General features: G+C 43.1%; 1 protein-coding gene across 4 annotated transcripts in view; it reads left to right on the top strand.

The window, feature by feature from the left end:
- The window catches only part of FAT3 (FAT atypical cadherin 3), a 572,988-nt gene that overhangs the window by 404,972 nt on the left and 147,265 nt on the right, over positions 1-20,751 (top strand). The gene's annotated exons all lie outside the window — the stretch shown is intronic.

The following is a 20,751-nucleotide window of genomic DNA, read 5'->3' as shown; positions in this document are numbered from 1 at the left end:
GCACTATAGAAGTATGGTGCACAAGAATAATGGGATTAAGAAAAATCAAAAGATTTACAGATCTGTCCTCTTAAAATTCCCCATCTCCTGCTGGAAAGGAGTGTGGTTCTTTTTTATTTTTCAGGTTTATAAAGAGGCCGTTCCTGAGCTCTGTGCATTGTAGAGTATATATAGTCATAATCTCCTGAACCTTTTTTATGGTAACTCAGTGACATTTCCTTCAGGACATGAAATCTCTTCCAAGACACTTGGAATTTTAAGGCTTTCGGACAATATGGCCTGGGAGGGGAAGCTCAGTGGTTTGAGCATTAGCCTGCTAAATCCAGGGTTGTGAGTTCAATCCTTGAGGGGGCTATTTAGGGATCTGGGCCAAAAATTGGGGATTGGCCCTGCTTTGAGCAGGGGGTTGGACTAGATGACCTCCTGAGGTCCCTTCCAACACTGATATTCTATTCTATGATTCTAAACCAACCGCCCCTCCCCCAAAACAAAAAAACACCGCTGATCCTAGACCGCAGGATGACTATGAGTCGACAATGTGACGTGGCAGTGAAAAAAGCCAATGCGGTCTTGGGATGCATTAGGTGAGGTATATCTAGTAGGGATAAGGAGGTGCTGCTTCCGTTGTACAAGGCACTGGTGAGACCTCATTTGGAGTACTATGTGCAGTTCTGGTCTCCCATGTTTAAAAAAGATGAACTCAAACTGGAACGGGTACAGAGAAGGGCCACTAGGATGATCAGAGGAATGGAAAACCTGTCGTATGAAAGGAGACTCGAGGAACTCGGTTTGTTTAGCCTAACCAAAAGAAGGCTGAGGGGGGATATGATTTCTCTTTTTAAATATATCAGAGGAATAAATACCAGGGAGGGAGAGGAATTATTTCAGCTCAGTACTAATGTGGACACGAGAACGAATGGATATACACTGGCCGTGGGGAAGTTTAGGCTTGAAATTAGATGAAGGTTTCTGACCGTCAGAGGGGTGAAATATTGGAACAGCGTTTCCGAGGGAAACGGTGGGGGCGAAGGACCTGTCTGGCTTTAAGATTAAGCTAGATAAGTTTATGGAGGGAATGGTCTAAGGGGATAACATGATTTTAGTCAAATGAACAGCGTGCCATCGCTGGTAAATAGTATCAATGGCCAATGAGGGTCTGGCTGGAGAATCTTGCCTACATGCTTGGGGTTCTACTGATTGCCATATTTGGGGTCGGGAAGGAATTTTCCTCCAGGGTAGATTGGCAGAGGCCCTGGAGGTTTTTCGCCCTCCTCCGCAGCATGGGGCAGGGGTTGCTAGCTGGAGGATTCTCTGCTACTTGAAGTCTCTAAACTACAGGATTTGGGGACTTCAACAGCAGAGTCAAGGGAAAGGGGTTGGGACGGCTTTGTGGCCTGCATCATGCAGGAGGTCAGACTAGATGATCATAATAGTCCCTTCTGACCTTAAAGTCTATGAGTCTATGATCCTACACGTCTATGTCTGTAAGTAGTATGAGACTGCACACATGCTAAAAGTCACTCACACATGTAACTGTTTGTGAGATGAGGCCTATATGAGGGAAGAATGAGTCAGCAGGAATAGCTGATTTTAAACACAAATCCCTGATATTGTATATAAGAAATAGCTAATTTTCTTCAACGAAAAGGGGACACATTTTTCGTGGGGTAAAAATGTTATGTTTTTCCTTACCTGCTCTAATATTTATTGCTGTATCCAGACAGTTGTATACATCTTTTGTACCCCTTCCTTTAGGCAAAGGCCTGGATCCTGCAGGTTCTTGTATTGCATGCTGTGCAGCATGGAGCCCAAGGTAAGGCAAAGGCTATACGTGGACTCAAGTAAAGTTAGTAAGCACTAGGGATGAAATCCTACCCCCAATGAAGTCAATGGGAAAAATTCCACTGACTTCAAAGGGCCAGAATTTCACGTCTGATGTATTTCTCCACTGAGCAGATTGCAATAAATCTGGTTCACTGGACAACATGCACTTGGTTCGGCAGGGCAATGCTGCTTACCTCTAGCCTCTCAATGTGTATTACTAGCAGCCCATACATCTAACCATATCTGGGCTGTTCAGATAAAAATTAAAATAAAATGACTACATACGGTTCAGGGCAACAGTGAATCAGTCCCTAAATGTATTCAGAGCCACATCTACTTACTTTAATGGGAAAATACGGTTTTGTTACTTCCGGTGAGAATTGCAGACCCAATGCACCTATGGAAAAGGAAAACTGGCTTTTATCCTGGCATCAACGGAATTGTTAATGGAGTTCCGATTGCAGAATCTTTGTGCTGGTCACAATAGGTGAGCCAAAAAAGACACAATTTGGTTTTCATTTTCCAGGCAGGGTTTTCAAGACTGATAACTGAACTTTAAAGGAGAAAAAAGAATAAATCATGAAGATAAAAACTTCTCCAAAAATAGCATCTGAAGGGAATTTTGGGGCCTGTCCGCTACGAGGCCCAGACTGATTCTGAAATTAAGTAGTAAAATTGACCACCTGATGGTCAATTATGTGTAGATTTTGTTTAGGGATTTTCCATCATTCCTCTCAACTAGTATTCATTTTAAAGTGATGGGATACAATTAAGAAAGGGAATAAGATGAATATCAGGAAAAACTTCCTGAGGATTGGATGCTGTAGGTTTTGGAATAGTCTCCCAAGGACGGTGGCACAACTCTGCATCAGTTAGGACACAGACAACTAGAGGTAACTGGAGTTAGAGGTAATAATTCTGGCCTCTCCTGGGAATGGACTAATAGGTCTTTTCTACCTGTAATTTGTATAGTAGTAAGAAGTCTTTTTATTTTGCAGATTTTTTTTCACTTTTTTTTTTACACATAAAACTTTAAAAGCTTCATTTTAAATGTCAGCGCATCCATAACAGACCTACACAAAAGGTTGCATCATCCACTATTAGAATGCAGCTACTTCTGATATGAGACTTAGCAACTGTTTGTTAATTGCAGTTCTACCCTATAGTTTAGGGTAGAATGGCTGTTATCCAGGTGCAACAAATGTGGGAATTAGGTGGGCAGAATATATTTACTCACTTTGGGATATGGCCAGGATAGTACAATAAACACCGCACATCTTTCAATAAATGCCAGGAGCGGTTTAAAGAAAATGGAGTCCGGGACATGTGTATTATGTCTTATCTGAGAAACGGCACATTCAACATTACAGCACGTGCTAACACCAGGCAGTGACGTTGGTTTATTATGAATCAGAGGGAAGAGTGCTACATATTAAATCATCAGTACAGTCCTGGGAAGTTTCCCATGGAAGAGCTGACCTGCACCAACATTGCTTAGCTTGGAGGAGTCATGGTAAAAAATGGTATGTCTGCAGACTGTAGCAAGGACATGATGTACCACTTCTGCTGTTGATTAATTTTTTACAGTGTCTGTTAAGTTGAATCGTATTTTGAACACAGCCTATCTGGAGACAGTTAAAGCATAAAACAAACTACAAAAGGTAATTGGGTACAGCTTGGGCAATTTGTTGGTAGCAGTTGTGACAGGGCACTGCTCTCTACACTGCTCTGGTGCCTCCTAGTGGTACACCTGGAAAATTAGCTCACCACTGTTCACGCCCCATCCAGCAGTCGCTCAGCCTGCTGTCTCGCTCTGCTGCCCCTCTCTTGCTGGTAAGGAGCTGCAGCACTTCTCCTTAGTGGCTTAGTCCTCCGACCAACTCCCCATCATCCCCCCCGTGTGTGTGTGGGGGTTCACCAGAGTCTGTCTCCACACAGTCTGAGGCAGTCTATATCTCCACTCCCCACGCCACTCCCACAGTGGCTTGTAGGGCCCACCCTCTACACTGGGTTCCAATCCAGGGGCCCTCGAAGGAGCAGTTCAGGGCTGTTCTCTCAGCCCTTACTGCTCCTTCCCTGGTCTGCCTTCTGCGCTCCTACTCTCCCCCCTTGTATCAGGGACTGTGACTGCAGCTTCCTGGCTTTATAGAAGCCCTGCCTGTTTCTGATCAGGTGAACTTCATCCCTAATTAAAGCCTCATTGCATCCTATTTCCCCTCCAGGTGCAGTCTCTGGCTAATTCGCCTCTCTGGCTTCTATTAACCCTTCCAGGATTAGTGTGGAGTGAACACTCCATCACAGTGGTACTAAAATCTTACGTCTTTGTTCATGGCAGAATTGTTCTTAATAGTTCATGTGATTGGAGAGATTGGGCTAGCCTATGTGAAAGGGAAGAGATTAGAATTGAATAGCAATCATCATAATTTTAAGGAAACTTTGAAAAAGGTGTTTAGTTCCTGCTGATAGTGAAGATTGGAATCAAGTAAGTTTTATGAATAGAAAATGAAGGGTAGATGAGTCTCCTAAGAGAATGGTAATGTGATGAGCTTAGTAGTTGATGCATACGTTTCTGCAGGCGGGCATGAGGACTTTAAGAGGTGTCAGGCTGGGAGCTACTCTATTTTCTGAAGTTTAGAGATAAGAGTTTTGAAGGAGACTGTTATCTGCAAAAGTGGAGCTAGGCAAGGATATAGAAGAACAGCTCTCAATATCAATATTTGATCACAAGTCTTCCTCAGCCCCAGAGAAGAAAGAATCACAAATGGCTAACGTAGATGCTCCATTAGGTACGTTAGGAAAGGAACTACTGGACTGCAGACAGTCTTTGCACTTAACATAGGTGGGTAAAACCTGAACATTTCTTCAAGTGAAATAATATAAGAGATCATGAAAAAGGTCAAAAAAGCCTTGTGAAGTTTGTATATTTATTCACTGGAGCAGGGACTGGAAGCTCTGTGTCCCAGGTGGGCATCCTAGCCCTTGGACTATAGAGTCAGTCTCACTCTCTGTCTGGCCAATGACCATTTAAGTATTTTGTACAACACAGAACAGCTTCAACAAGAGCGAGGGAGCACACACCTCTGGCCCAGAGTCCACTGGGAAGTGGAAGACCTAGGTTGAAGTTCCTGCTCCACAGCAGGCAGAGGGGTGATTTGAACCCAGATCTCTCTCATTCTGGGTTAGTGCTCTAATCACTGGCCTGTAGGGTATGAGAGGGGCACCACCTTCTCCTGTTCCTTGTTGTTTTCCATTGAGAACGGTCTGGGCTGGCTTAGGTGCCTAATTCCAGGAGAGCATTCACAGCTGTGAATCCTGAGTGCAGGGAGGTGCCTCTCTACAGATTGGATTGAGGCATCTAACTCCCTTTGAGAGGCGGGGTTTAGGCTGCATCCTTCTCCTTGGCATTTCCTATTGGCTAGTTTAGGAAGCTCCCAGCTTGGCATGCTGGCATTTGTGAATTGCATTCTTATGCACCTAACCGTCCCCATGCATTGCTTAGGGAGCCTGGGCACCTAATTTATATTACTATAGAGCCTACGAGCCCTAGTCATGGATCAGGACCCCACTGTGCTAGGCACTGTACAGACACAGAACAAAAAGACAGCCCCTGCCCCAAGGAATTTACAATCTAAGTACAAGACGAGGCAACAGGTGGATATAGACAGATGGGGGAGTACAAGGAAAGAACAAGACATTCTAGGACAGCATGATAGGCAGTGGTCTTGCCACAATAGCAGCCTAACAACTGTCACATTTTGTGCAGGCAGCATGGCAAAGAAGAGTTTTGAGGTGGGATTTGAAGGAGAATATTAGCTTTGTGGAAGTTTACATGGAGTGCCTACCAAGCATGTGGGGCAGGCTGGGAAAAAGCTTGGAGGTGCATTTTTGAAAACTCCACAAATGGACAGTGGAGTCTGGCATTATGGGCGAGCATTGGCAGCTTGATAGCAAATGAGAGATGATAGGTGGGATTTTCTCTTGACATGTAGCAGACTGCTGTGCTGTCATGAGAAGTTAATGGAGTAATATCTCTTTCTTTGAAGCTTTCCACTTATCCATTCCAGAGTGCCATAAATATAACTTAGTACACAAAGATTGATAGTGACTCCAAGTGTATTGAACCTCTGAACCAGTGTCTATGGGGGACTGTATTTTATTTTTAAAGGGACACGGTAAAAAATGTTATATAATCAAAAAATCTTTGCCTGTTTTACTATTAATAACTTAGATTATTACAACTAAAATGTAAATATAATTTGCTTTTCATTATTTATTCCCCTTGTTTGCTTTTTAGACTTTCAGACAACTAGGTCAATAAATAAATGTATGTATTTAAATTTTGTTTGCAGTTGTGGTGTAGCTATATTCGTCCCAGGATATGAGAGAGACAAGGCGGGTGAGGTAGTAATAATTTTTATTGGACCCACTTCTGTTGGTGATGGAGACAAGCTTTTGAGCTACACAGAGCTCTTCTTCAGGTCTGTGAAAGATAATCAGAGTGTCACAGATAAATATAAGGTGGAACAGATTGCTAGGCATAAGGAGTTTACACATGTTGCAAGAGACCATTGAAGATCAAGTGGGCAATTAACACTTCTGCAGTCACAGGACAAAGGATGGTTAGTGGGCTACTGATTGTGGTAATGAGACAGAAAACCAGTGTCTCTATAGCGGTGGTTCTCAACCTATTTATCACTGTGGGCCACCTACGTGGCCCACCACAACGTCCCATCCCGTCCCCTCCCCCCACCCAGTCCCCTATGCTTAGAGAACCCTCCACAGAGCGGGGCCAGGAGCAGGGTGTGAGGCCGGGCAGCCGCATCCTGCAGCGCTGGGCCACCGCACCCCGCAACACAGGGCCAGGCAGCTGGCAGCCAGGACCCGAGTCACCTAGTTCCCAGCGCCCCCGACCTTCTCACTGCCCAGAGTGCTTCCCCTCCCCACAAACCTGCCCAGAGACCCACTCTCCCGCACCCTGCCCCCCTGCGGCACTCACCAGCTCCCTGCTGGCAGGAGTGCTCCAGCAGGCTGCCAGACACTGTCTCCCTCTCAGCCAGCCCCGCCCTCTGCCAGACCAGAGCGGCAAATTTTGAAATTTTCTTTAGCCCACAGCTGGGCTGCAGCTGTATGCTAATTGGGCTGCATGATTCTATAGAGAGAACCACTGCTCTATAGAATCATGATTTTTGTCTAGCAAAGTTACGAACTTAAGCACCACTAGGGTCGCCAATTTTGGTTGGACATATTCTTGGAGGTTTCATCACATGACATAATCTTTAATTAGAGATTAATCTTTAATTCCTGGAGTCTCCAGGAGAATCCTGGAGGGTTGGCAACCCTACTCCCGGGCTTGTCTTTTGGAGGTGTGCAACTTTCCTTTGAGAACAAGGACTGAGGTGTCAGATATAGAGTGATCATTTTGTGAGAAGTGTTTGTCCATCAGTGACGTGATGTTTTTATCTTCTATCATTTTTCTTTTTGAGTTCATTCAAGAGTGTCGTGATTGTCTTGTTTGATGCACTGGATGAGATATACCACATGTTGTGATAGATGTATAGGCCCTGTTGATCTTGAAAAGTGAGGTGTTGATCATCGGTTTTGAATCTGTTGTTATGGCAGGATCTGGTGCTGCTTTGAGTGGTCATGTCCTGGTCACCTACTCTGACTTCCTGTATAGCATAGGTCATAGAATTTCACCAAATTATTCCGGTACTGAGCCCAATAACTTGTTTTCAACTAAAGCATATCTTCCAGAAAGGTATCCAGTCTTGATTCGAAAACATCAAGACTTTTCTTATTACAGTCCTGTAATATTTGGATTGAAAATGTTTATTTCCAAGCCAATAACTATTTTCATTTTTTTCAGTAACAAAAGCTTTTTTCTTAGTAAATGTTCTTAAACTTCTTGTTAGCAATACTTGTTGTTAGGGCCTTGAAATTATCTGACAATTTAATCTTTAGTTTTGAATATTAAATTGTTGTGCTCATTTTCCAGCTTGGATGTGGCCTGAAATCAGTGGCTTTCCTAATCAGCTACCTAGAGTGTTTGTGTCTTTAACAGACTGTTGTTAAAACTGAATTGTAAATTACTCATTTATCATATCTGGCCAAAGTGAGTGATTAATTTTCATGATTGAAAACATAAGAGTACCAGATTAACAGTTCTCCAATGGGAGAGAAGCAGGGATGAGTCCCATTGCTATAACTGGCAGTCTTTTCTACATTAGGTGTTGGAGTCATTTGTGTTTTTCAGAAATTTGCATTAGATTAAATGAACTGAACAGCTGCCCACCTCATGTCTGTTTTACTTCCAAGATCTCTTAGAACTATTGTGTGTTGATTTTTGTATCAATAAGCCCTAAATTTAGTATAGTAAATCACACATTTTACAAAAATTATTGTCCTAGAGTTCCCTAAAACACTGATTGTTTATTTTGCACTGAGATCACACAATAACCATACCTTCCACACACACTAACTCAGAAGAGCAATTTGACTGTGTTTATGCTATTGCCACTAAGGATTCTGGGTATTGTTTTAAATGAAACCTCTGGAACAATGTAGCCACTATTCCTGTCTTTCTCTGGAGTGCAGGTACATGCTGTATTTCGCTATCTTTGTCTTTTTCTTGAAATGCTTCTGCCTTCAGAATCTTTATCTTTCTTCTTCATGCTAACATCCACAGATCAGATCCAATGGATACTTCAGTGTTCTTGCAACTTGGAGGCAGAACCACACCAGGCAGGCAGTGGCAGGAGGGGAATGCCCTGCCTCTTGAACTCTCACTTCCATATTTTTCTGCCTCCACAGTGGCTGGCAGCTCAGCCAGACCTCCCTGCTGCAGAGGGAAATTCCAAACTTTACTTCAATTTTTTTAGGCTAACAGTTCCGTTGAGTACTGGCTAGCTAATGCCCAGCCCTATCCTGTGGCTTCATTTGGTTTCGGGGAGACAATCTCTGCAGCTCTGCTTCCTTGTCTGAGGTGTTGGTAGCAACTGGTGCCCCTGTAGGCTTCAGGGAGCGAGCTGGGCCAGAGATGCCGAAGGAAAGGATTGTGCCTTCTGCTTTCACCCCTGTAGAATGCAGTTTCCTTCACAGCCTAGTCTGGGTAGGGTCACCTCAGCTCCCCCATCCCTGGCAGGAAAGGAGCTAGGAAGGATTGGAAAAGAACTGGCTCCAGGGTAATCAGCCCCCCTCTGCCTGAAGATGATTGCACCTGAGACCCTCTAGGCCATGCCAGCAACCTTGCCTCTGACTGTGGAACTCAGCTGCTTCCTCCCCTCCACTTTCCCCTGGGTTGCAGATGGAGGGCACTAAACGCAGCAGGGGTAAAACCCCCTTTAAAGCCCTGCGAAAACGCTGGCTGCAGTCTGCTCTGTGGCCAGGAGGCCAGGGTAGAGACACAGGTATTCAGCAGGGACCCCAGCTGCAAGCCCTAATCAGGGCTGGCTCAGAGGAACATGCTGAGCTGAGTACTAACAGCTGGGCTGAGGCACCGGGAGGGCTATAAAAACCCTGAAGAAACCTCAGAGAGGGAGGCTAGACTGGGAGGAGACCGGAGGGTAGTATTGCTGTCTCCTTACCAAAGAGGGAAGCCTCAAAGGCAGGAGACCCTGGGGAGGGTCTGTGGGGCGCTAGCTGTTGGGGGACCGGGGAACTGCACGAACACTGTAAATAAAGACCCTTGGATGATCCAGCAAAAGGAAGGCATGGAAGACTCTTTATTATACCAGCCTAAACACAGGGTGCAGGCACAAAAGTGGGACAGCCTGCACCGACCCTGTGACACAGCCCCTCTCCCCATGTGGGATCCATGCTGATATCCCAGGCTGAGACCACAATGGCAAACGCAGACCCATCTGACCCATGTGGATCCCATGCACTAGAGAGGGGTAGAGCTTCTGGGAAGCCCATTCTTGAGACCCAGGCTGAACCTTCCTTCAGAGAGAGTCAGAAGGGACCCATGCCTCTCGAGGTTCCTTCCAGTCCTACGATTCTATGTGGGGGAGAGGAGAGAACCCCTGCCTCTCTGAGGACAGGGAGATGCCAGCCACTTGAAGTATTTTCAGAGCTGTCTCAGAGCCCAGTTTGATTCTGCCTTCCAAAGTAGGATTATGGGGACAAACTCTCAAGGGGGAAATAAATAAATAATAGAATCACCGCTGTTTCCCCAGTCACCTTCACTGAGTGCAGTGGGACAGATAATCCAGCACCTGGTTCCTCTGCTCACTCCATGGAGTGCAGCCTGGGGGATAGTCATTAGTGCTGCATTCCCCTGATCACCCTTGTAGAGTAAACATGACAGATCAATGCACAAAGGACCAGTCCATAGATGCTCTGATCTCTCTAGGCATGTGTACACACGCCTCCACAAGGGGAACTCTTCCTCTTTAGGGAACTCCAAATGAGAGTTACAGGTTCAAATAGGTTCAGTTAGGAAATCTGTAATGGCCTGAGACAGCTGTAGCTACCTTCTTCCCAGCAGCTGGCTATGGAGTGCCGAGAGGGACAGCAACCCATATCTGGAAGAACCAGTCTCCATTTTATAAGGCCACAAGGTTCCTTGGTGTGCACCAATCAAAACTGAACCTAATATTGCTACAAAGATACATGCGGCTATTTTTCTTGGTGGTCAGGAAGTCGGCATTTCTAACAGAGGGAGATTTTTACCTGAAGCAATGGGCTCCTCGCCATATGGACCCTTCATAGGCAGCCATGTCCAGGCAGGCATCCTTTCAGCTCCCTCCTTTGAGTATGGAAACTCTCAGGTTGCAGCAAACTAAAAAAACAAATGCGAACAAGTCATGTGACACCATGAGTTTCTCCACAGGATTTCACAAGCAGTGCTAACATAGTGAATATTGTAAGGAGCATTGTAAGCAAGACACGAGAAGTAATTCTTCTGCTCTACTCCATGCTGATTAGGCCCCAACTGGAGTATTGTGTCCAATTCTGGGCATCACATTTCATGAAAGACGTGGACAAATTGGAGAAAGTCCAGAGAAGAGCAACAAAAATAATTAAAGGTTTAGAAAACATGACCTATGAGGGAAGATTGAAAAAATTGGATTTGTTTAATCTGGAAAAGAAAAGACCTAGAGGGGACATAACAGTTTTCAAGTACATAAAAGGTTGTTACAGGGAGCAGGGAGAAAATGTGTTGTTCTTGACCTCTGAGGATAGGACAAGAAGCAATGGGCTTAAATTGCAGCAAGGGTGGTTTAGTTGGACATTAGGAAAAACTTCCTAACTATCAGAGTGGTTAAGCCCTGGAATAAATTGCCTAGGGAGGTTGTGGAATCTCCATCATTGGGAATTTTTAAGAGCAGGTTGGACAAATACCTGTCAGGGATGGTATAGATAATACTTAGTCCTGCCTTGAGTGTAGGGGACTGGATTAGACAACCTCTCGAGGTCCCTTCCAGTTCTATGATTCTATGAATAGTATGTTTGTGGTCCCTCCTAACCTAAAAATCACATGGCCTAAGGGCTTCTCCTTGGAGGAGGAAGAGGAAGAAGAAGAAGTGGGGATTCAGATCTGTTCCATGCAAATGTATGGTGCTTTAGTCCTTGGGATGAGATGCTCAGACAAAGCTGTTGCCAGCTATCAAAAATACAGTGGGAACTTCATGGAAAGATGAGGCTATTAAGAGTCATCAGAAAAGTTGACTTATGATTCTGACTCCTGCCAGACATTACAAAAAGGAATACAAGTCATGTGGCAAGTTGAAGTAGTCCATGAAGTACTCTTTGCAAGTGGTAGCTAGAACCAATGCCGGGTCAGTAACTGTCCTTTATTGCCTCAGAGCTATATGCAGCTCAACCAGCCATGTCTGAAGTTAGACCCTGGTTGGTTTAAAGTTCTCTCAATTTGGGAGTAAAAGGACTATCCATGGCTTTGATCAAATGAGGTCACTGAACATTGCCCAAAGTGGGTACCCTATAGAACTGTGCACGAATTTCAGGAACAGATTTGGGACATAGAAAGCAACCCATAGAAAAGCCACAATATGAAAGAAATCATCCATCATCTACAAATAGGACCATTGCAACCCACTTACCCTCCTATTTCTAGTCTCAGAAAATCAAGGACAAGCAGAGCAGGACCCCGCCTGAAACATCTACCTAAGTTCCTAATTGTAATAAGGGCAAATTTAAACCCAAGATTGGATGTTTTTCTAAAAGATATGCTGTAGGAATTATTTTGGGGAAGTTCTATGGCCCGTATTATACAGGAGGTCAGACTAGATGATCACAATGGTCCATTCTGGCCTTGGAATCTAGGAACCTATGAATCTATTAGAGGCTTGTCTTCAAAGCATGGCCATCTTACGATCCTCAGACAATCCTAATGTTTTTGAGTCCTTTTTCTTTTTCAAACTTTGATCATTAGCATTTTGTTCCAGGGTCTCTCTCCAGGATCCTGTTAGCACATAATATTGGCTTTACAAGAGAAGGAAATGCATCTATCTTTTCCTGGACAGTGTTTTCTGATCTAGGCCCTACACAGAGAGAAAGCTGAAGCAAACACACAGTTTGATATGGTTCCTTGGATTCTGTACAAACACAGACACATTGTGCCAGGGAAGTCTATTAAAGGTCTGGGCTGAGGATGAATACTATCAGGTACAAGGTCTCACCTCAAGAATATTAATAAAAGATGAAGATGATCATAAGAAAAACAAGTGGTGTCACAGAAACAAGAATCCACTTCTTACTGGAGCTTATTGGAAATTCTGCTCTCATGCACAGGCATGCTTCCGTAATCCACAATTCATGTGATACCTATCTGGTAATTCTGGATGTCCCCTATGCATCTTGCCCTATATCATTGATCAGCAGAAAGCTAGTTCCAGTTGTATATTCTTCACTCCCACAATTGGGAGATTTCTTTTTATGGTGGGATCTATCCGATTCTGTCCAGGGAACCGTTTCCAGAAAGAGAGAGCACAGCACCCACCAGCTGGAAGTCAGTGACTCAATGAGGTCTTCGAACACCTCTTATGGAAAACAGACCTGATCTGGTCACAACGGTTAGTGTGTCTATGTCACAGTGGGGTGTCTGCTTGTGTCTGTGTCTGGGGAATAGCTCCATCTGGTTTGACACCCCTTTTGATCTTTTATTTGTGCTGCGGCCCCTCTCATGCTCCAGGAGTTGCAGTGCCTCCTCTTTGTGACTTGGGGTGCTCCCTGGACTGGCTGGCCAGGTATCATTCCCAACAGTCATCCAGTTCACATCAGAGTGGCGTCCGTAGTGGCCGGTGGGGGAACCCAGGCCTGCCTTCTACTCCAGGTTCCAGCTCAGGGGCTCTTGAATCAGAGGCCAAGGTCTGCACAGTCCCAAAACTTGCTGCCATTTCCCTGAGCTTTTTCCTTTCCACCTCTCTCAGGCTTCCACTCCACCACCCTTCTGGGTAAACCCTCTGTTCAAGGATAGGATCCCAGGGCTTCTACTTTCTCCCTGGGTTTCCTCCTTTCCCTCTCAAGCCCAGAGAGTAACTGCTGGCTTCCACATTACAGCCCCCTTCCTGCAAACTTCCTAACTTTATACCAGCCCTGTCAGCTCCTGTCCAGCTGGGATCCATTCTCAATCAGGTCTTTCCTGTCAAGCCTAACTTTCCCACAGCTGTGGCCTATCAGGTTGTTTAGCCCTTTCTGAGCCATATTAACCCTTTATCATAGTCTGATAGTCTTTTCATAATAACTGGGAAGAACATAAGCAGCCCTACACCAGAGAGAAATTCTCCTCTCCTGGGCGGAGCAAAGTTTCCTGTGTGCACTGCCCACAAAAGGGGAGATGAACACCATGTCCCTCATGGCAGAAGTCAGATTGGCAGAGGGGCTGGCGGTCAACTTCTTTGCACCTCGAAACAGAAAATGAAGTGCCCTGTAGTCTGTTTCTGTGTCACGATCCAGGATGTGGGGACATCTTACAAGCTATCCAAGGTCCTTGCTATATGTGTTTCCACCTTTTCCACTACTCCCAAAAATAGGAACCAAGAGAGATGGAGTGACTGTTTATCCCTTTCTGGCTGAAGAGGCTATGGCTTTCTGCCTTGATTAACCTCACATTGGATCTTTGGATGTCTGTCTCACAGAAGAGGTCTGCTGTTGCAAGATTAATCCTCTATCCAGGAACAGACATGTTTAAAATGAACACTTGAATGAAGTTTGTTATTTATCTCCTGGACCCCAAAAGAGAAGTCAACTAATCCATAGTTTAACTACCAAGTTAAACCAGTGAAAGAGTCTTGAATTCCTCTGCAAGTGCTGTATTGTGGATGTTTAAGAAAAGTTTTGTACAAATCCCAATATATTATACTTCCTTACGGTACCAATCTTATTCTAGCTGCACGAGGCCATAAAGCACAACCTCAGAGCCTCTACTATTTACAGCACTCCGCAGAGTGAACCTCTGCAGGGTGTGTCGTTATGTACTACCCTTCCTAATGTAGGCTTCCTATTGGCTATGATTTCCAATCCGATGAGTTTTTTTTATTTCGGGGGCTTTCTCTAATGAGACCCATTATTGTAATTTTAATTCAGATCAGTCATTCTTACAATGGCCATAGAATTCATTTCCTAAGCAAATTCAGGAACTAGTCCTCCTTCAGTTAAGCAGCAAGTCCAGTGCTTAGGGGCACCAGCATTCTCAGGTCAGAGTAGGCATGTCTCCGGTACTGAGGTCTGCTAGATAGCCATTAGTTCACCAAATTCTGTATATTGGTCATCCAGTGTTAGCAGATGCCATTTTCTTTCTGTTGGCAGGAAGACAGAGGAGCTACTTATATAAAATCTACCTTTTTTTGGATGTCCGTAATTAAAGGATGAATCTGCTTCGCACTCTGGAGGCGCATTACTATGAAAATCCCATTGTAATGTGTAGGTGGACCTTAGCATAATGAAGAATAGGAAAATGTATCCATGCTTACCTGAAAATTTCCTTTCATTGAGTAATAAGGTGAACAGATCTGGCTCTTCCTGGAGACAAAATGGATCATCCACAATAGCAGTGGCGATTGACATCCAGGGTTTTGAGTTTGTTGTCATTACTTGGGATTTACCATAATCTTCAGAAGAATTTCTTCCTTCAGTGTATATTGAGGAACACAGTCTGTAATTTAGGAAAGTAGATTTGAATTATGCTATTCCAGGAAGCAGGGCATTCTTCTGCTGCCAGTGACTGACAGGTCTGGTTCTGCTCCAGAGCTGTAAGCTGGCTGATGTATCCATTGGTAACCAAGCTATGGACCTTGTTACTCAAAGAAAGGGAATTTTCAGATAAGCATGGATAAATTAAATTTTCCTATGAACTAGTATATCTCAGCACTGCCTTGATTAATAACCCCTAAGACCATTGTAAAATTGCAGAGAACTTCAAGAGATTTCAATGTTTCCAAGAAAATTGCAGAAGATTTTTCTGGGGTTTGTGAGGGGATCACCTCATTACCTTGCAGTGTGGTTTTTAACTATTTGATGTTTGCTCTGAGGATTGTAATAATGTTGACTTGAAAGTGAGTACATTAGAGAGGTCAGTGTAACATATTGGTGTGTTGGAGTGTCCTGATGTAAATGAGCTAGTGCTTGGATATTGGTGTTGTGTTGGATGATTGTTGAGATATCTTCTTGTTTCCATGCTATTCAGAATTTGTGGTGTGTGGGAATATGGATGAGACACTTTAAACTTGCAAAGTTGTGGAGGGTGCAAGGGAGGTTGGGGGGAGGTGATTTTGAAAGTCATTTTGTTTTTTTCTCTTTTATTTTAATCTGTTTTAAATGTGGGATCTGACAATCCAGGGCTGGAGATAGGCCAATGGAGTGGAGAAAAGGGCTATCCAGGGACTGGAATAGCAGTTCAATCTGATCTCTGGTTGTTGGGTTTTGGATTTTTTAAATTTACATGCCTGAGAGATAAAGCTTTAACTAACACTTCAGCTTCCTCTGTCTGGCGCTCAGAGCTTTTCATGTGAAGCTGGAGCCTGGCAATTTGAAAAGCTTGTGTCACCCAGAAGAAGCTTAAATGTAAAGCTTTCTCCTCCAGGGTGTACAATTTTAGAGCAGAATTGACAAACTTTAGGATTAAAGTAAAACTTTATAATTTTGGTTGCTTTGAATGTTGTTAATGTATTAATTTCTGTTATTTAATTAACCCTACTAGTTGTAACCATTACTGTCTTCAATTGTTATTGACGTATATTTGAATCATTTAATATATTTGTCATTCCGTGGATGTTCCAGAAATTGGTTTTACAAAAATTAATATATTTATAGCCCCATGGTGGTGTAGAAGATTCGGATTACACTCAATTTATTTTATCAACATTTTCTTAATGATGAGTGTTAGGAATTCTTAGAACTCATCGTTAATTTATGTTTTCAGTATTTTCTTGAGTGTAATGGGGGGTTTCTTCTCAATCACAGGTGCTATATAAATAGTTAGATTCTTGAGCATCCACTTGACTCAATAGTGGGGCTTGGGGCGGTTCCTTGAAATTTGTCATATCTGTCAGCTGCCATTGGCAGAATAGATTTGGTTTCACAAATTTTAGAAATAACTTTTAAATTTATTTATTATATGTCCCACTATGTAGACAGTGTCCAAGGTATTCTAGAAATGAGATGGATCCCAGTTCTGCAACTTGCTCCACATGAGTAAAATTTGAAGCCCCATGGTTCATCTGGCTCTTATATTAGATGGACTTTAAAAAAAAAATCTCTGGAAAAGAATTCCAGAATTCAGAAAGGGAGTATTCTAAAAGGTTTTCTGTACAGAGTTACAGAATATTTTACTGCCAAAAATCCATAGAAAATTCACTTTTACTTTGAAAGTTTTTTTGTTCCAAGTTTGGAGACTGAATTCAGTCAGTAAAGTGTAAAACAAAGGATTTTAATTCACCTTTGAGAAGCAATCACAATATGCTTTTAACTGTATAGCCTGTACCAATGCCTTCCTAATAGGAGAAGCTAGTTTGTAAATTAAGAAACTAGAAAATTCACTTTTTTATTTTTTATTTTTAAAAAAAAGCGAAAAGGGAGTGAGAGAAAAACTTGGATCCTGTATCAACTCCAAAACAGAATTGGCCCCAGAATCACTGCTGTCTGGTAAAAGGGCATCTTCATCTGTATCTAGATCTATCTCTGTGCACAAAAAAACTAGATTAAAAGAACATTAGCAGGTTGCAAAGCCAAGCTCTGAAAAGTTAGAAAATGCCAGCATTCCGCCCTCTTGTGCATGTGCATTATGATAACCTTAGATTATGTGATCTCACATTATTTTTTCCTCAGGACCCCTGCCTCATTCAGTGCAGACTGGATGGTGCTCCCATAGCAAGCAGCTATTCAGTATTTTGTTCTCTCCTTATTGTTCAGTGTGTGGCCCCATGCCTTGTTTACTGCATGCTACTCAAACAGGGCCGGCTCTAGGTTTTTTGCCACCCAAGCAAAAAAACAAAACAAAAAAAACCTCCTGGAGCACAACTGCCAAAGCAAAAAAACCAAAAACGCTCCGAAGTGTCCAGAATGCCACCCCTCAAATTGTGCCGCCCCATGCACGTGCTCGGTTTGCTGGTGCCTAGAGCCGGCCCTGTACACAAAGCCTGGTCTGAAGACAGACTCACTAATTTCCTTGTGGCCTTTCTGTAGGGGCTTATCATTATATAACCTGAGTTCTTCACAAATATTAATGAATTTATTTTTACAATATTATCATCCCCATTTTGCAGAGAGGAGCTGAGGCATAGAGAGATTAAAGTCAAAAGTATCCACTAATTTTGGGTGCCTGATGTGAAATGCATAGGGCCTGATGATATAGCACTTAACATGTTCAAAGCACGGCTCCTATTGACTTCAGTGGCTCAGTGCTTCTGCAAATCAGTCCCCAGGATCTCTAGTCAGTCACCCAGAAAATGAGGTGCACACAATTCATTACCATTTATAAAAAGTTTGGATTAAGTGACTTGCCGAGCATCACACGGGAACCTTGTGGCAGAAGCAGAGATAGAATCCAGTTCTCCAGAGCAGCATTCAACTGCTTTCACCATGTTTTTTCTCCTCCTCCTGCAATCCCCTGCTTCACTCACTACAGACCTTCCAACTTCTGCAACAAATGAGTCAGGGTCTTCTTCATTACACAGCCCTGATCCATCTTCAGAGAAGGCCCATCCTGTGTGATGAATGGGGCAGGGATCCCATGGGAAAATAGCATATGATCATGCAATTAAAGACTACATAGTTATACATATGCACAAGGGAGGCAAAATAAGGTTGCCCAGGCATCGGGGGGCATTGTGAGCAGAGGAGAGATTTGCGTTCAGTTCAGGTGCCTTGACCCCCGTCACAGTCTGCTGCTGTTACTGGGAAGGTCATGCTCAGCCCCACGCTTGAATGTGCCCAGTGTGCATGGATCCTTCTGGGTATTTAGCTGCTAAAATCTAAGTCTCTACTGAGCATGTGCGAGCTTTGATTTTCAGAGACTAATAAACTTGGTGAAATTTGGGCAGATTTTCATGGAGCCAGCAAAAGGCCCATCCCTGATGCAAAGGCTACCCCTCTGCCAAATGTCACATCCCCGCTCCAAAGCCTGGGGCACAAGAGCTTCGCTCAGAAAAGGTCCCCATAATTTTTTAACGTGGGCAAAACAACGTATTTATCCCTCGCCTTGTTCTCAGAAAATGCTGGACCATTTTGGCTGAAATCTTCCAAAAAAAAAAAAAATAAAGCAACAACAATCACCCCAACTTGAGGGAGACACCTGGCATGGAAAACTTCAGCCCAAACAATTAAAGTTTGGCAAAGTCATAAGCAGTGAAAACAGGATCTAATAATAGAAGTATCAGGTGATCTTAATAGGGCTGTGTTACCAGCCCCACCTATAATGTTTTTATTTGTATTCTCCATTGTTCGCAGTGTTCCTCTGGAAGTTTGGAAGACGTATCATTCCCTGATAATAGTGTCATATTTCATTATGCAAACATCAGTATTTTCCCTCTCTCTCTGGCATTTTCTGTGTATTAGGGACATTATAGAAATAATAAACAGCATTGCATTGTATTTTGATTGGTGTTGAAATTAGCATGACTCATTTGTTTTGGTATGCTACATCCTTGCTGTACTGCCGGTATTATGGATTATTTTATCTCTACAATCAGCAGAACTCCTGGAATAGGATTTCTTTAACTTGTGCTCATGCCAACTGCCTGTCTTGCTCTGCAGCAAGAGAGCAGAAGTACGGTGGGATCATCCTTAACGATGGCAGATTTTTTCTTACTTTTTTATGCTAGTGATAAATTGGGGGTATTGCTTTCTGTTTACAAATGATCTAGCATTCCTGGGTTTATTGAGTGTAGCAACTGCTACTTCCAGAGGTGTTAACTTCACAATATGGGAGAGGCAGATCAGTTACCACTCATGCAGCCTTTTAAAAATGATAAATAATATTTTTTAAAGTGCAGTGACGAGGAACTGTTTGGTTGAACTCATCGGCAATGCGAAATGAGTCTTTCACCTTGGGTGACCAGAAGTCCCGATTTTATAGGGACAGTCCCGATTTTTGGGTCTTTTTCTTATATAGGCTCCTATTACCCTCCACCCCCATCCCGATTTTTCACACTTGCTGTCTGGTCACCCTACTTTCACCTCTAGATTGCTGGTTGCTCCAGGAGTGACTGACAGATGGTGGTTTAGTGGCTTGTGAGAAATACAATGATGGTCTCAGTCCAGTTCTCAGCAGACAAGTGTGAACATCACGACACTGCAGTCCCAACCGGTATTAATTGGCACCCAGGTTGACAGTCTCTGAAGAGAGATGCCCAAGGTTGATACACTCCTAGAGCAGGTCCCTCTCCCCAGATAAGTGATTGGATGAGGTGGGCAATCTTTCATTGCCGATGTGTGCTGCCATAACAGTTGTTGTCTGTAAAGAGAGGGTTTGAGTCTCCACAGCTGTCAGCCCAGCACTTTCCATGGTTTCAGTTTTAAAAAGTGTGGTTAAAAACAGGCCGGGGGAAAAAAACAGCTTGCCTCCTTCCTAAAAAATGCTGTACTTCTGCTGCTGATTCCAAGACCACATCAGTGTTTACTCTAAATCTAGGTTTCTAATTGCAGGGGGTGAACAATGTCAGGGGATAAGATTTCCAGAACAATTTTGCTTTCTTTGAGGACTGGGAGATGGGACTTCGTTTTGTAAGGAGAAAAAAGGAGACATTTAGACAAAAATAACCCATTGAGCAGTTAACCAGCAGAGTCATTGCTGTCAATGGTCGGCACAGACAGACTAGAAAGTATGTAATATCTTGGCTGACCACCATCAAAAATTGCTAGTGTGGGAATTGGCATGTTAGCAAATTTAATTGAAAGCAAATCCAAGCTTCTTTCATGCAAGAAGTCTCTTTCTGCCTTATTACTTAACTTGTTAAAATTGTACTTGAAAGATAGGGGGAAAGCTTGAAATGTATATTGATTGATTTAAAAAAAAATTAGTATTACTGAGTCTCTCGACTTTTTGCTGATCTTGGATCATTTCATTTTCACAGTATTTCATAATTAAAATTATTAGTAATTCTGTTTTAAGTCTCTGCCAACTTCCTAATTAACTCTTCTTTTCCTCAGATTGCAGTGCTTATTTATTACTGTCAGCTCACTGTATAGTTTACACAATGCACCAGGAATTTTTACTAAGAATGTCTCTGGTTTTGTTCTGTTGATATATGTATCTCTGTTTCCACTGCAGCCATACGAATCATGGGATTAATGAGCTGTCAGATTCTGGGTAATGAATGAAAAAATTACAGAGATCTTTTCAGAATTTAAGAAGAAATGTGTTAAATTTGTCATCAGTGCTATAAAGAAATCACATCTCTTCCATGTATGAATCAGGAAACTTCTTAAAAAAATAAATAAATAATTGCAGTGGTGCAAAGGCCCCACATG

The sequence above is a fragment of the Malaclemys terrapin genome, chromosome 1 (genome assembly GCF_027887155.1).
Source record: "Malaclemys terrapin pileata isolate rMalTer1 chromosome 1, rMalTer1.hap1, whole genome shotgun sequence".
Classification (NCBI taxonomy): Eukaryota; Metazoa; Chordata; order Testudines; family Emydidae; genus Malaclemys; species Malaclemys terrapin.
The sequence above is the reverse complement of the archived record's forward strand: the minus strand, read 5'-3'. Positions and strand labels throughout refer to the sequence as shown.